Here is a 16,606-nt window from a genome sequence, read left to right as displayed (position 1 = left end):
TGCCTTACATGGTGCAACGTGTCCATCGTGCATTGAAATATTTAGGCCACTTTCTCGGCGTCGCATTTCAATCCCACTCATTCTCCATCTCTCGGGCGAGGACACCTACCTGTGTGCGTTTTCCACCTTAAACTGTGCGGTGTCGGTTTATGCGCCATCGATGACCATGGACATTTTAGCACCTCATACCCAGAATGGTATGTGGTGTGGCTGCCATGTACCCTGTTGATTGTAGCCCCCTGACAACATAGGTATCCCTCTGCTGATGCCTTCGCGGTTACTTTCCCACGTATGACATGGAGTAGACGACCATATCGCTGGGGCATTGGGAATCCCAGAAACGGCCATCCTGCCAGGTAGCCCTTGCTGAGGCTGTGTCGGCTGGGTGGCGCCCATGGAGAGACCCCTGGTGGGAGTGGGTGGCATCAGGGCGGATGAGGAGTCATGAAGCGTAGTACGTCTTCTCTTGCCGGTGGTCTTCTGTCAGCAGTTTCTAAGTGCTTAAAGTCTAATTTCACTGCTGAGAAATATGAGCCCAATGCGTTCCTCTCTCTGGCCACACCATGGGAGGAATGCCAGGCTAAGGAAGTCAATGAAGTTTATTCAACCTGGTACCTCGTATCAACTAGTGCCGATGGGGAATCTTTCATGTCCATGAAGACTCAGTTTCTTTTGGAGAATTTGGAGGACAAGATTGGGGAGGTGGAGGGCTGGTACAAAATGCGCTCTGGGTCAGCCTTGATAAAAACAGCATCCTTTGCCCAGTCACTGGCATTGCACGATGTTTCTGTTACCATCACACCACGTAAGAGCTTAAATATGATCCAGGGTATTATATGCCACAAGGACCTTCTTTTGAATTCTGACGACGAAGCTGAGCGCCAGTTTAGAGTGGCGAGTTGTTCTTCGTGTGGCGCGTCAATCAAAATCCGTGGGATAATTACGTTGCCACCAGTGCTTCATCTTGGCCTTCGAGGGTGCCCAAGAAAGTCAATATGGTCTACCACTGTGACGTCAAGCCATGTATCCCTTCCCCAATGCACTGCTTTAAGTACTGGAAGTTCGACCATATGTCTTTCCGCTGTACTTCCAGTGTGAATGTCCAACACATCCCAATACTCCATGTGCCCCGCCTCCAACCTATGTCAACTGCAGTGAGCATCATTCACCTTGCTGACCAGACTGCGGGATTTTACAGAAAGAGAGGAATATATGGAATTGAAGACCCTGGACAAACTGACCTACACTGATGCTAAGATGATATTTGAGCACCTTCATCCTGTGGCTATGACCATCTCTTACGCCGCCACTACGAAAACAGTTGTCACCCCCATCAGTTCCTCGCGTTCCTGTCTCCTCTGAAAACCTGAAGGCTACACCTGCCCCCTGTTGCTCCATCACTACCTTCTTCGAGCAATACCCCACGACCATTGGGGATAACAATCCCCATTTCTGAGCCAGGGAAGTGTAAGTTTTCTTCGACTCCTCTCGCTAGGAAGGGATACCCTGGTCACTCCCTGCCCAGGTTTCTGATAGTGGGAAAGATGACACCCAGAAGTGCCTGAAGCCAAAGAGCAGCTAGTCATAGGGATTCACGCTCATTCTCTGTCCTGGAGAGTGATGCAGTGAAGTAATCCCAGCCAGGTAAACCCAAGGAGCAGCGAGAGAAACCCAAAAAGATGATCCTCTAGACGAAGGGAATTTCGGTGGCAACCACTCTGTGTCTGCGGATGAGGTGGAGATTTGGTGTCCACTAAAGACCCTCACACACAAAGGATATGGACTGCTTAGGCAAAACCTCGGTGGCAGCAGAGAACCCTGAGCGTAAACTGCCTCATTGAATATTCAGTGCCTCCTAGTTTCACAATGATGTCATCGTCCAGTGTAATGTGAGCGGTTTTTTCCACCACCTGGCCAAGTTGTGGCAACTGTTAAGCTTTGCACCTGCTTTCTGCATTGCCCTCCAGGAAACCTGGTTCATGGCAATGCGGACCCCTGCCCTCCGTGGCTATGAGATACTGCAATAGGTGTAGCGACTATAATCGAGTCTCAGGTGGAGTTTGTATTCATGTCCTAAACTCAGTCTGTAGTGAACCTGTGCCACTTCAAACCCCTCTTGAAGCTGTGGCTGCCAGAATAAGGACGACGCATGCAATAACTGTCTGCAGTGTATATCTTCCTCCAGACTGTGCCATACCCCTGAATATATTGACTGTCTGAGTGATCAAGCTTTGGAAGATTTTAACGCCCATAATCCCTTGTAGGGTGGCACCATGCTTACTGGTCGAGGCAGAGATGTCGAAACTTTACTGTCGCAGTTCGACCTCTGCCTCGTAAGTACTGGGGCCCCCACGCATTTCAGTGTCGCTCAGGGTAGTTACTCAGACATCGATCTACCAATTTTGCAGGCAGGCTTCACCCATCTATCCACTGGAGAGCACATGACTACATGTGTGATAGTGACCACTTCCCCATCTTCCTGTCACTGCCCTGGTGTCAGGCCCAAGGACGCCTGCCCAGATGAGCTTTAAACAAGGCGTACTGGGAAACTGTCACCTCTGCTGTCACCGTTGGATCTCCGTCAAACGGTAATATCGATGTGATAGGTAAAAGGTGACTATAACAATAGTTTCTGTGGGAGAAAACACGATCTCACTCTTTAGGGTGCCCTCGGCGAAAGGCAGTCTCTTAGTGGTCGCCGGAAGTTGCTGAAGCAATTAAGGAACGTCGGCGATCTCTACAGCGACATAAGCGGCATCCTTCCCTGGAGCACCTCGTAGCCTTCAAACAGCTCCATGAACGCGTTCGCCAACTTACCAAACGACGGAAGCACGTGTGTTGGGAGAGATATGTCTCGAACATTGGGTGCCATACGCCACCTTCTCAAGCCTGGACGAAAATCAAATGTTTCCGGGTACCACACCCAACAGGTGCTCCCGTTGTTAAAATAAATGGAGTGTTATCTACCGACGCAAACGCGATTGCTGAACACTCACCTTGAGCCTCTGCGTGGGAGAATCACGCCCAGCCTTTCGCACTCTCAAACGGTGCCTGGAAGAAAAAGTTTTGTCATTCACTACACGCCGCAGTGAATCCTATAACGCCCCATTTACAGAGTGGGAGCTCCTCTGCCCTTGAACATTGCCCCATCATAGCTCGTGGACCAGATCGAATCTACAGTCAGATGATTAAACATCTCTCATCTGACCACAAGCGACATCTACTCGTCATATTCAACCGGATCTGGTGCGAAGGCGTCTTTCAGTCGCAATGGCGGGATAGCACCATAATTCCGGTGCTCAAACCCGGTATAACCCCCCTTCATGTGGCTAGCTATCGGCCCATCAGCCTCACCAACGTTCTTTGTAAGCTGCTGGAACATATGAAGTGTCGGCAGTTTGGTTGGGCCCTGGAGTCACGTGGCCTACTGGCTCATGTCAGGGTGACTTCCGCTACGGTCGCTCTACCACTGATAACCTTGTGTCCCTCGAGTCTGCCATCCGAACAGCCTTTCCAGTCGCCGACACATGGTTGCCGGTTTTTTTGATTTACGAAAAGCATATAACACGTTCTGGCGACATCATATGCTTGCCACATAATACGAGTGGGGGTCTCGGAGGCCCGCTCCCGATTTTTATCCAAAATATTCTGTCGCTTCGTACTTTCGTGTCCTAGTTGGTGCTCGCAAAGATCTCCCCACATATACAGAAGAATGGGATCCCTCAGGGCTCTGTATTGAGTATCTCTATTTTTAGTTGCAATTAATGGTCTAGCAGCAGCTGTAGGGCCGTGTGTCTCACCGTCTTTGTATGTAGACGACTTCTGGATTTCTGACTGCTCCAGTAGTATTGGTATTACTGAGCGGCGCTTATAGGGTTCCATCCATAAGGCACAGTCTTCGGCTCTCGCCCACGGCTTCCAGTTCTTGGGTGCTAAGTCGTGTGTCATGCACTTTGTCGGCGTCGTACCGTTCATCATGAACCAGAACTTTACCTTAATGACGACGCAGTCACTGTAGTGGAGATACATAGATTCTTAGAAGCGGGTTTCGACACTCGATTGAGTTGGCTTCCTCTCCTTTGTCACCTTAAACGGAAGTGGTGGCAGCACATCAAGGCCGTCCACCGCTTGAGCAACACCAACTGGGTTGCAGATCGCTCTACGCTGCTCCAGCTCAGCAGAGCCCTTGTTCAATGCCGCCTTGACTGTGTAAGTTTAGTTTATGGTTCGGCGGCCCCCTGAGAGTTGGGTTTACACGACCCAGTGCACCACTGTGGCGTTCACCTGCGGACAGGCCCTTTTAGGATGAGTCCGGTGACCAGCGTCCTTGTGGAGGCTGGAGTCCGTCCACTGTAGTCCACGCGTGCACAACTGCTGACCAGTTACGTTGCACACGTTCGTAGTTCTCCTCTGCATTTGAATCACCGTCTCCTTTTCCCACCCATGGTGCTTCATCTTCCTTATCGACGGCCCAGGTCAGGGATTCCAATTGTAGATGGTGTCCGATTTCATCCTTCTGGAGTCCTTGCCTTTACCAGCTGTACTGGAGGTCCATTTGCTTACAACTCCATGGTGTACACGTAGGCCGCGGCTTCGCCGTAAGGACTCGGTTCAACCTGCGGCTCTCCACTGCCACTTCATCTTTATACTTGACATGTACCGAGGCCACAAAGTGGTTTACACCAACGGCTCGATGGCTGATGCACACGTCAGCTTCGCGTATGTCCATGGAGGACATATTGAACAGCATTCCTTGCCCGAAGTCTGCATTGTTTTCACTGCCGAGGTGGTGGCGATATGTGCTCTTGAGTGCATCCTTTCATGACCTGGGGAGTAGTTTCTTCTGTGTAATGACTCCTTGAGCAGCTTGAAGGCTAACGACAAGTCATCCTATGTTAGCGACTATCCAGGAGTTCATCTATGCCCTGGAATGGTCCGGTCGTTCAGTGGTGTTTGTATGGACTCCAGGACACGTCTGAATCCCAGGCTACGAACTTGGTGACAGGCTATCCCAAAAGGTTACGTGGAAACCGCTTATGAAGATCGGTTTCTCTGCAACTGATCTGCGTTCAGCGCTACTCAGGAAGGTTTTGCGGTTTTGGGGGACGAAATGGCATAACCTCAGCACTCACAACAAACTGCTGGCCACTAAGGTGACCAGGACTGTGTGGCAGTCCTCCATGCGGGCCTCTCGCAGGGACTCCGTGGCTCTCTGCCGGCTGCACATTAGCCATGCTTGGGTGACACACAGCTGTCTCCTGTGCGGTGATGACCCACCTCAGTGTTGGTGCGGCGCCCTGCTGACATTGGTCCATATCTTGGCGAGCTGTCCTTCTCAGGCTGCCCTGCGGCGGACTCTTCAGTTACTGGACTCATTGCCATTAGTAAAGGTTGAAAATACCGCTTCCATTTTAAATTACTTTATTTTCACACGACCTGTTTCGGACTGTTATAAGCCCATCCTCAGGTATCGTAGCTGGGCTGTGGTCCCCGAGCGCCGCGTGTACCAGGCGCTGAGTGCTGCCTATGAGCGCAGAACAGGGAGTGATTGGTCACTCCACACAAAGTTTTTCCACCGTTCAATCGTACAATGTTTACGCTACTTACACCAAGCGACGCGTCGTTTCGCATTTACTGCCTTGATGTGTGGCCTATGAGCAGCCGCTTGACCATGAAATCCAATTAGTCTTACTTCCCGCCTAACTGTCATAGTACTTGCTTTGGATCCTGATGCAGTTCGGAAATTGTGTGTGATGGTCTGGATAGAGCCTGCCTATTACAAATTACGATCCTCTTCAACTGTCGGCGGTCTCTGTCAGTCAACAGACGACGTCTACCTGTACGCTTTTGTGCTGTACGTGTCCCTTCACGTTTCAACTTAACTATCACATCGGGAACAGTGGACCTAAGGATGTTCAGTAGTGTGGAAATCTCCGACACAGACGTATGACAAGTGTTACGCAATCACCTGACCACGTTCGAAGTCCGTGAGTTCTGCAGAGCGCCCTATTCTGCTCTCTCACTATGTGTAATGACTACTGAGGTCGCCGATGTGGAGTACCTGGGAGTATGTGGAGGCACAATGCACCTAATATGAAAAACGTATGTTTTTTGGGGGTGAACAGATACATTTGACGACATAGTGTATAGCTCAATAATATTTTTCTTCTTCATCATATTTTATAAGCAATTGGCGGAAATTACGTCATCTATAAACATCATCTTTAGTTTCCCTAAATAACTCTCCAACTTACCTGTCGTATGATGCATTCCAATACTACAAATACGACCGTAAGTCGTCTTCTTCGTCTCTCCATTGGCTGACTTAACCTGTCGTGTACTAATTATCCTCGCTTCACAATAAAATTTACTAGCATTACCGTCCCGTCATTAATTTCAGCGGAAACTAATTAGCCTTATTAATTTTGCTCAAATGTACAACATTTATATACGTTATTTCTCATCTCGATACGATATGCAAGCTGTTGGTTTGTCTCTTAATTCGTCGTATTCAATTATCTGGTTTAGCACAGTTCTCTTCCTCTGCCTCTTATTCGTATTGTTATAGATCTCACTCTTATTATTCACTTGTTCCATTATAATAGCACTGATACTTTTCATATTCAGCAAACAATTTTTCCAAGGCAGATTTTGCTATGGAAGAACGCACTTCATTCACAGCTTTCTGAGACTCAAATTTGTAATCCGTCCCCATAACAAGCCTCTTCGAACTGAACTTACAGCTTAGTCCCCAGCAATGAACGCAATGTACCTCTGTCAATTTTTTGCTAGCGTCTTATGAGAGATGCTGCCTCTCCTGTGTGCGTTTATATCTTGACGCAATTTAATTTCTCTACAGGGCTTGCTAGTACCTTTCCTTAGCCAGCTGTGGTATAATGAATGTATCACTATCACATCTTCTATACATAAATACCTCACCACTCGCTCTGTTTTGTGTGCCCCAAGACCCATAGTGATAGAAGAACACTTCTACAAACATGGCACATTTGCATGTGTTGACTGGTCCACTATGAAATTGCTCTCGCCCCCTCTCGCCCCCTCTCGCCCCCTCTCGCCCCCTCTCGCCCCCTCTCGCCCCCTCTCGCCCCCTCTCGCCCCCTCTCGCCCCCTCTCGCCCCCTCTCGCCCCCTCTCGCCCCCTCTCGCCCCCCCTCTCGCCCCCCCTCTCGCCCCCCCTCTCGCCCCCCCTCTCGCCCCCCCTCTCGCCCCCCCTCTCGCCCCCCCTCTCGCCCCCCCTCTCGCCCCCCCTCTCGCCCCCCCTCTCGCCCCCCCTCTCGCCCCCCCTCTCGCCCCCCCCTCTCGCCCCCCCTCTCGCCCCCCCTCTCGCCCCCCCTCTCGCCCCCCCTCTCGCCCCCCCCCTCTCGCCCCCCCTCTCGCCCCCCCTCTCGCCCCCCCCTCTCGCCCCCCCTCTCGCCCCCCCCCTCTCGCCCCCCCTCTCGCCCCCCCTCTCGCCCCCCCCCTCTCGCCCCCCCCTCTCGCCCCCCCTCCTCTCTCTCTCCTCCCCCCCACTTCTCTCTCTCTCCTCCCCCCCACTTCTCTCTCTCTCCTCCCCCCCACTTCTCTCTCTCTCCTCCCCCCCACTTCTCTCTCTCTCCTCCCCCCCACTTCTCTCTCTCTCCTCCCCCCCACTTCTCTCTCTCTCCTCCCCCCCCACTTCTCTCTCTCTCCTCCCCCCCACTTCTCTCTCTCTCCTCCCCCCCACTTCTCTCTCTCTCCTCCCCCCCACTTCTCTCCACCCTTGAAACTAACCTCAGTCACTTTGGTATGAGTGGAGCAGCTATTTGGAACGACTCAAGTTTCGTTTGAACTGTTCATCAATTGTATCATCTGAGTTGGGCATGAGTAGAAGGAACCAATTATTAATTTTTCTGTTTGTCATACTAATTCTCAGGAACTATCTCCTTCAGTTTCATTAAGAGGTAAATAACGTCTAACAGCATTAAACACTCCACCACCAACTACGTTTTCTCTCCTTTATACATAAGTTAGGTCGTTCATAAAACGTTCATCTGAATTTATTTCCAACTTTAGCCAGATTTTCGTGCCTATATTGATTTGAGATTCCGTGGTTCCTATTAGCATTCGGAGCTCTGGTTTTCCCAAACATAGCTACGACATTTTACAGCTACAGTACCTAATGTTACTAGGTCTGCCTTCGTCCTTTGTTACCTTGCTCTTTGTAGACTGACGCCCTTCCTATATTTTCCAGAAAGCCTCTTATCTAGAGGACCACCCACTCGCCCCCTCACGGCATCCGCTACCTACTTAGAAGTTACCTCTGTGTGGTGGACCCCTGACCAAATAGATGGAAGCAGGAGCACCACCACCATGTGACAGGTCGAGGAGCCCGAAGCTTAAACAGCCACAGAAATGTCTGGGCCCCCGATATGAACTCTCCACTCGCCTCTGTATTAAAGTAGCACAGTCGATTGTGTTGACGATGTTACAGATGGTGAGCTCCGTCTTCATCGAGCAAGCGAGACTGACAGCCTTTACCACTTTAGCTAGCCATCCGAAATCAGAGAAAATCTCTTCCGATCCAAAGCGACATACATCACTGGTTCTGACATGAGCCACCACCTGCAGTTCATGGCATCTGGAAGCACTTTTTCCACATCTGGAATGACTCCTCCCAGTATGCCCACTGAGTTCATACTGAATTCCTTCCCCATATTGGTAGGCATATCCATCATGTGCCTGATAAGGGCGCTTCGAACTACCAGTAATCCCACCTCAAGTGACTGTCCAGACCAAAACAGTTTGTCACGCTAATGGGGAGGCCCTCCAATCGGCTTTGCCTACTAATTCTTTCGTTGCCTGTCATATCTTGAGACAACTTGTCGTCAACCACAGATAGGGGGCTGGCCGGAGTAACCGAGCTGTTCTAGGCGCTATAGTCTGGAACCGCGCGACCGCTACAGTCGCAGGTTTGAATCCTACCTCGGGCATGGATGGGTTTGATGTCCTTCGGTTTAATTGGTTCTAAGTTCTAGGGGACTGATGACCTGAGAAGTCCCAAAGTGCTCAGAGCCATTTGAACCATTTTGAACACAAAGGGGAGTCACCCTCATTGCGGTAGTAACTCGAGCATTCACTGATAACGGGACACATGATACGTGCTGGACGTCTCCACGTCCGATCCCCAAAGCCATGCCTATTGGCAACAGCCTCCAGCTGGATGACCGAAGCCAACACTGCCTCGACCTGTGAGGAAAGGGTCGACAGTTCAGATCGCATCTCAGCAATCACAGTTCCTATCCATACTAAAGACGACCTGACAAACACGAAACATGAACGAAATATAAAAGTTTAAACTGAATAGCACAGAGGAAATTTAAAGATAGTCGGTTCTTGTGAGGAGTTGCGTCGACGCGGAATACTCTAATGCATTGACGGCCGTTAGGAATGCTACCTATCGACTTCCGTTAATTCCGACAGAGACATTCCATGTGCAGACAGCGTGCGTTAACTGTAGATTCGTTACCCTGAGGCTCTAATGAGCTGTTCGCGAAGAACTGAAATTATCTAAATAACAGGTTCGTTCGCTGCTCATGGATGCCACTTGTATTTATTTAAGCAGAACACGAGAACCTGCAAGTTACAAACTTCATCGACTGTCTTTTGAAGTGCTCTCACGTTATTAACATATTTACAGCTTCATATTGTGACACCAGTTACTAAAAACACTTGGCTAATTCTTAAACTGACCTGTTCAACATTTGTATGTAAAATTAAGATATAACTGACTGCATCAGACAACACACCTTAGTCCCATGACTACTCCTTCCCTAAGATTAGCACTTCACTGAATTTAAGTACATTCTAATATAACTCTTTATAAACAGCACGTCTGCACCCAAAGATATGCCTAATCTGATTAGGCAACGCCGCTACTTCACTAGGAAGCATGATTTAGACAAAGCTTTGAGGAAACCCGAAGAGCTTAATCTTTCCTCTCATTTAACTTTCGTCTTTAGTTTTGCATGAAGACCTAACTACCGAAATACGTAGGCGATAGCTTCTAGTTAGACATACCTATTCCAGAATGTTAGGTAAATTTAATTATTGTTATTAAAATATTAATGAAAGAAAACATTTTGGACTGCTGTCTTCGAATGTGTCAGTCAGTGACATTGATAGACTAAAATTCTGGCGGTCGTTGCACGATAAAGGTCAGCATCTGCTACTGGTATCTAGCATCACTGATTTCGGCGTATGCATAATGCTTGAATCTCCACTGTTCTGAGGAAAGAATCTTGGAGCTATATATGCCGGCTGTTCGAGGCAGAAATATCACACGAACGGGCCATGCAGTGGGGAAACGTTTCATAAGGAAAAGTGGTAACAGCTCCATGATAAACGGGCTGAAAATGACATTGGGAGGACTCTGTGGAACTGTTCGCCAACATGTCGAGATAGATGTACCCTTTAAAAGTGGATCAATCACACCATTTTTGTGAGATCCTAAATAAAAATTGAAGTTTGGTGTGTTCCTTTCTCCAGAAGTCTTACTTCTAAGTATTGGGCATTTAAGTCGGTTGAGTTTGCCACAGACGTGGAAGGCAGAATCATCACTCAACAGTGCTGCATAAGGTATTAGCTACTTTCGTCTAAAAGATGCAGCATTCCAACAGCAAAATCACTTCATCTGGAGCGATCCTCAAACTTAAAGGTTATGCAAAATTTGGAGTTTGTAAGCAGGCAACAAGAGACATTTGCGCACTAGGTCATGAAGTATCTAACGGGGATCAGCTAGTTCCCTAGTTGCTTGTCTAACAGATTTACACCAGCTTCTAGCAAATGCTTCATGCACACATTCTATGATCTCCTCATCCACATGTGATTTAGTATGTCTTCCAACATCTGAAATAAAATTTCCCGATTATCTAAGAGTTCGGTCTCATTGGTAAATGATATTACATGTGCGAGGATTCATATTACATTACTAATCAGAATATGTGTCAAGAGATTTTAACTCCGCTAACCACAGCACCCATTGCGTCTTCCGTTGTTGCGTCCACGTACTGACTTTCAGGAATATGTCTGCCTGTTGCACAGTAGAAAATTGTGCACTTGCGTCACACAATGCAATGCTGTTCATGAAATGGTGAGGATCACATCTTGGAGAGGGTCGATTCCGGATTTACCCCAAAAAATTTCGAGTTTTTATTTTGAAGCATTTCTTTGTGTACACGTCTAGCCTGGATACCCTGTATTACCCGGTGTTCGAGAGTAGAAGGGTCAGTAGAGCTGTATATATCAATAGAGCTGTATATATTGTAACTTCGCTAGTAAAAACCCATCACTACTTTCGTATATGGCTCTTAGCCATTATAATTCAACGCGACCATACTCCTTAGTACATTATATCGCACATAGACAAAAGCACACCTACCCTCAACATCTGTCTCGAACAAACTAAAGGACGCTTTGTTTCTTCTAACACTCACCAGCCATAAAGCGCGTCTAAATGCTCTCACTGCTGATAGTCGAGGCTACCTTCACCTCAAGGATCTTATACAGAGAAACAAGCGTAGCACGTGCAGCTGTGGATAATTAGAAGTCGATCATTGGGAGCAAATATGACAGCAAAGATCGCTCTCGAGTAGTTGATGCTTAATAAACATAATATGCATTTAATCTAGTAAATGTAACAAACAACAAATGGTTCAAATGGCTCTGAGCACTATGGGACTCAACTGCTGTGGTCATCAGTCCCCTAGAACTTACAACTACTTAAACCTAACTAACCTAAGGACATCACACACATCCGTGCCCGAGGCAGGATTCGAACCCGCGACCGTAACAGACGCACAGTTCCGGACTGCGCGCCTAGAACCGCGAGACCACTGCGGCCGGCTAACAAACAACATTGAACTTCATTGGATCGCTAATATTGTGTAGGAATATTCTGACTTGCATGGCCTCCGCATCACACTACTAGCTTCCCCTCCCCCAGTCATTTTTTTTTTTTTTTTTTTTTTTTTTTTACATTGTTCTATGTGCTGATGGTTTGGTCTGGTTTTCATTTGTACAAATTGTTTGTGCACTAATTTAATTGGAACGTGCTGCGATTATCATCAAAAGACATCTGAGTGGTACTCAAGTATTCGTACTGTCTGTGAGATATGTTGATTAGGATTTCTTCCTTAGAAGGTTTTACTTTCAGTACAATAAATCCAATTTCTACAGATTGAGAAAGGTATGAGGCCGTGATGACTATTGGGTGGGTCTAACGTTACTGAGGATTGCAGGATAGTTCGAAGGCTATGACGAATATACGGACGATAACAGCTGGAGTCCGGGCTATTACTATCAGCATTGCAGCAGCATGTAACTGGATTGATAACTCGTTGAAAAATGGTTTAAATGGTTCTGAGCACTATGGGACTTAACATCTATGGTCATCAGACCCCTAGAACTTACAACTACTTAAACCTAACCAACCTAAGGACAGCACACAACACCCAGTCATCACGAGGCAGAGAAACTCCCTGACCCCGCCGGGAATCGAACCCGGGCGCGGGGCGCGAGAACGCTATCGCATGACCACGAGCTGCGGACTGGTAACTCGTACTAACATCTCTCGTACACTACTGACATCATACCATGGGTAAAAAACATTTGCATTGTGTACAACCGAAGTATTGAGTGGCATTCTAAGGCTGTCAGGATAAATCCCGCTGCCGTTCGTAAATCCGAACGATGGAAACTTATGTGTAAACAAACTATTGTAAATAACACGAAGTAGTCACTCTAGAGGTCTATAACTACTCCAACCGTGAAATCTTCGTTCAGTGAGGTATTGGAATTTTGAAGCACGCTTTGCATCCTCGCGATTGTTTAAGGATGGTCACTTCTGTTGTCAAACCATTGAAGACTAGGGTTTCAAACGGCGTGTTACAGCGGGCTAATGTGAAACCACCCTGCGTAGTTCATATTTTAAACGCCTTGAGGAATGTAAGGCTCCTTGAAAACACTGTCTTGTCTCTTGATTTGTATGCCACAGACCGATAGGAAGTTTTACATTTTTGCACAACTCCCTTACCAGAATTTTTGATGATTTTATACAGTATATGTTTCAGGGATGACAAGAAATTCTTGAAGATATTCGGGTGCAGTTACGTTTCGTACACCATGAATAAAAGTCTACATCTGTCCGTGGGAGTCAAATCTCAGAACGATGTTGATGGGCAACTGTAGTCATTCAATTTACCTTACGTTAAGTCCTGTATAGGTCCTTGCAGGCCCATAAGAACCGGCCATCCGCCCTGTCATTCTCTTCCAATAACATCTCATTGGATGCGACATCGAAGTTAGTGGGCTTTGCACAGAGCTGTCCTGGCAGTCATTGCCGGTTTTCGTGGCCTGTAGCCACTAATAATGGGCCAAGTGATGACTCCGCAGTTGGCACCACGAGACTCAGTACTCCCCGTTCTAGTCCTCCCACCAGGGAAAAGTCCCTGCAGTTTCGGGAGTCGAACATGGGTCATCTGCGTGGATGTCGGCCGTGCCGACCACTGAGCTACGGAGGCGGATATTTAATTCCCGTTACGAGGCAATAATCTTCACGAAGGTTGATAAATTCGACCTGACATTTCACGGTTTCTCTCTCCCATTTTCCGTTACTGTGTCCAGATAGCTTGATGTAAATCTGGCACTGTTAAGTGTTCACTCTTCTCAGTCAGCCTACAATATCAGCCATTTTTACGATTTCGCTTTGGAAAAACAAATGAAACTTCTTATTGATTGCTGGATAACGTTTTCTGATTTGTAAGGAAACTCGATGACAGTAAGACCCAATCCGAGGAGAGGAATTTTATCTGTCCAAAACGGTGTGTCATTGACGGACGTCCTGCAGTCGGCAGATCTTACCTGAAATAAAAAACATTTATTTTGATCCGAAGGGTACTACGCAGAGAATAATGAGTTTTATTTTTAAATTTGACAATAAAAGGCCAACTTTTGAAACAAAGACATAGTTTCGAGTTGTGTTTTCGCTCATGAATATATTAAAATTAAAATATTACTTATTACGTTTTGCAAACATGACCTAAGTGTGAAATTGAGACAAATTTAAGAGAGATGCATTTACGAGTGTCCCCACAGTCCATTCCGTCCGCTTCAGGTACAGTGTGCGCAATAGACTATTCATAAAGAAGACAAAAAATGTGGTCAAAAGCCTCAAGGCATTTTGAGAATGAAAACATGGTCTAAGTACCTTTTCAGCAGTTTCTATATTCGATCTTTTCAAGTACGTGTACCACGTTCAAAAATGATGGCATTGGTTTATTCATCAACTGTTTACAGGCTCACACATATACATACACACTATGAAACTAGCCAATTGCACGGAATACTCGAAACTAAGAAGACTGTTTCCCTTTTGATTTCAAATAAGGGCTTCGGTCACATACATACCTCGTTTTGAACAGAGTAGCTGTAACTCCTCGGATTGAGGGCTTCATGATGACTCAATTTCCTTAAAAAATTTGGAGATCCCGGGTTCGAGTCCCGGTCGAAGCACACACTTTCAGCTGTCCCTATTGATGTATATCAACACCTGTCGGCAGCTAAGGGTTCCGATTCAATTATCATTTTAAAAAATTCAGTCCTACAATCAATAAATTTTGTGCAGTAAGATTTATATTGACTTTCATTTGTTTCTCCAAAAAATTTCTAAAAATCTGTAGTATTATTGGCTGATCGAGGAGCAACTTAGTCGTCTTGTAGAAAGTAGGCAATGAAGTGTTCAAAGCATTTTGTTCCCACAATTTTTACATTGAAAGTATTTATTTTTGACAGTGAGACACTGCACGGGTCATTTCCCTAGAATTAGAATTAATAGACAATGTGTAAGAGCTTTTAGTTCCTAGGTTATACGTCGTAGTTAGTGTCCCCTTGACTGGAAGTTATATCTTTCAAACATTTAGCTGACGTTTACAGTTCGTGACAACTACGACAAACTCATAAAACTTCTAAACTTGTTATAAACTAAGTCTTATTGTGGTGACTGAGAGACACCCACGTGACTCGTATCCTTGCAGGTTTTCGCTGCTGCTGAGCCGGGACACTGGCCGGATGCTGACCTGGTGGCTGACGGACTGTCGCTTGCGAGGGACACGTGGCGGCTACGTGAGTCGCTGTCCCACATCGATTACGAGTGTGGTTGCGCATCGACAGTGACATTCTCTTTTATTCTTACTGCTATTCTTTTAAATTTTAAATAGTTGTCATAAGTAAAACGTGCGCCCATTTGGCGCAAAAAATTATCGCTTTTAAATTAAGCATCCATATCTATACCCATATCCATATCTATACCCATATCCATATCTATATCCATATCTATACCCATATACAAATCCGGCATGTCTATGTAATCCGCTGCAAACACACTCTCAATTGTAAAATCGACCTCACTGTGGTAAAATTTAGTGAGAGTCACCAGAGTAAATGAAGTACATACACATATCAAAAACGTTTTGCATCACCCTTTTTCCCAGAACTGCGGAAGATAGACGTTGATTGTGGATATTGTCTCACAGATACAGTCCCTTTGATTGTACAGAGATGTCACTAAACCGGCCCAAAGCTGTAAACAACGATGCATGAGCAGCGCCTATTAAACGGAGGGAGTCTGAGAGCCGATAAGTTCCAGTCGTTCCACTAGGGAGGAGGTAAACGGCTCGTGTTGTCCAACCACGTCTAGACAGTCAGTATCGTGGTTCGATGGCGTCCGCATTGTTACTTTGTACCAGGAAGGGCTTTCAACAAGGGAAGTGTCCAGGCGTCTCAGAGCGAACCAAAGCGATGTTGTTCGGACATGGAGGAAATACAGAGATACAGGTACTGTCGATTACATGCCTCGCTCAGGCCTCCCAAGGGCTACTACTGCAGTGGATGACCGTTGCCTACAGATTTTGGCCCCATTCTTGTACCGTAGGTCTCTAGAAGAGAGCGTTCCAAAGGATTGGAAAAGGGCACAGGTCATCCCAGTTTTCAAGAAGGGACGTCTAACAGATGTGCAGAACTATAGACCTATATCTCTAACGTCGATCAGTTGTAGAATTTTGGAACACGTATTATGTTCGAGTATAATGACTTTTCTGGAGACTAGAAATCTGCTCTGTAGGAATGAGCATGGGTTTCGAAAAAGACGGTCGTGTGAAACCCAGCTCGCGCTATTTGTCCACGAGACTCAGATGGCCATAGACACGGGTTCACAGGTAGATGCCGTGTTTCTTGACTTCCGCAAGGCGTTTGACACAGTTCCCCACAGTCGTTTAGTGAAATAAGTAAGAGCATACGGACTATCAGACCAATTGTGTTATTGGCTTGAGGAGTTCCTAGATAACAGAACGCAGCATGTCATTCTCAATGGAGAGAAGTCTTCCGAAGTAAGAGTGATTTCAGATGTGTCGCAGGGTAGTGTCATAGGACCGTTGCTATTCACAGTATACATAAATGACCTGGTGGATGACATCGAAAGTTAACTGAGGCTTTTTGCAGATGATGCTGTGTTGTATCGAGAGGTTGCAACAATGAAAAACTGTACTGAAATGCAGGAGGATCTGCAGCGAATTGAC

General features: G+C 46.8%; 1 protein-coding gene across 1 annotated transcript in view; it reads left to right on the top strand.

The window, feature by feature from the left end:
* LOC126335615 (putative mediator of RNA polymerase II transcription subunit 26) overlaps window positions 1-15,906 on the top strand; it is a 53,761-nt gene extending 37,855 nt beyond the window's left edge. The window contains exon 3 of the mRNA XM_049999068.1: window positions 15,068-15,906. The gene's annotated coding sequence lies outside the window, so the exon portion shown is untranslated. The remainder of the gene's footprint in view (window positions 1-15,067) is intronic.
* Window positions 15,907-16,606: the final 700 nt, after the last annotated feature.

The sequence above is a fragment of the Schistocerca gregaria genome, chromosome 2 (genome assembly GCF_023897955.1).
Source record: "Schistocerca gregaria isolate iqSchGreg1 chromosome 2, iqSchGreg1.2, whole genome shotgun sequence".
Lineage (NCBI taxonomy): Eukaryota > Metazoa > Arthropoda > Insecta > Orthoptera > Acrididae > Schistocerca > Schistocerca gregaria.
Note: the sequence above shows the minus strand (reverse complement) of the source record. Positions and strands in the feature narration are given on the sequence as shown.